The 745-nt window shown below is 26.0% G+C and overlaps 1 long non-coding RNA gene across 1 annotated transcript; it reads left to right on the top strand.

Annotated features, from left to right (window-relative positions):
• The first annotated feature begins 431 nt into the window (after positions 1-431).
• LOC115035109 lies at positions 432-708 on the top strand. Its single transcript, XR_003840249.1, has 2 exons — positions 432-572; positions 633-708. It is a non-coding gene; the product is annotated as an uncharacterized LOC115035109 (long non-coding RNA).
• Positions 709-745: the final 37 nt, after the last annotated feature.

The raw sequence follows: 745 nt of genomic DNA, 5'->3' as shown, positions 1-745 counted from the left end.
ACTTTTTAACAAGTCGGATTATTTTTTGATAATAATAACTAATTTTCCCCATATATTAATTATAATTTCCTTGAAACTAGTTAAATTATGTATGAACTACAAAATATTGTTTTCATTTCTACGTTAGACAGGTTCCATGTCCCATTTTATTCAATGTAGGATCCTATTTCAAAATATATTAGGCTTGCTAGGATCGTAACATTTTCACTTAAAAGATAGGTTTAATATAACACAGGTTATACTACTGTATAATAATATTTTACCAGTGTATTAAACCACTGTAAAAATAGGTATTCTAAGTGTAACCTACAGCTATGTTTATAATACTATAACAACTAACATTTAATTTTGATAATATGATGTTTGAATATAATTAATTTAAATACCTATATGAATCTAAAAAAATATTCATAACCTACCTACCTATATCGTAATCAATCATATAAAATATAAATACATAATTAATGTACATATTTTTATTTTAGGCTTAGATGTTGCCTCAATTTACTGCCTTAAGAAATGCCTGGATTGAAAGATATGTCGATGCAACAACCAGGAAATAATAACAAAAGGTATATTTCATAATATTATGTATTTCTAACAAATATCAAAATTGAACATTTATATTACAGAGAGCTTAACGAAAAACCAATTATGCCGTACCACCGAAACAGCGTCAATTCAAATGGATACTCAACAGGTACACGATCATACTAGTCATTTAAAAATTTAGTATATAGACCAC

This window comes from Acyrthosiphon pisum, unplaced genomic scaffold (genome assembly GCF_005508785.2).
Source record: "Acyrthosiphon pisum isolate AL4f unplaced genomic scaffold, pea_aphid_22Mar2018_4r6ur Scaffold_9602;HRSCAF=10202, whole genome shotgun sequence".
Classification (NCBI taxonomy): Eukaryota; Metazoa; Arthropoda; class Insecta; order Hemiptera; family Aphididae; genus Acyrthosiphon; species Acyrthosiphon pisum.
The sequence above is the reverse complement of the archived record's forward strand: the minus strand, read 5'-3'. Positions and strand labels throughout refer to the sequence as shown.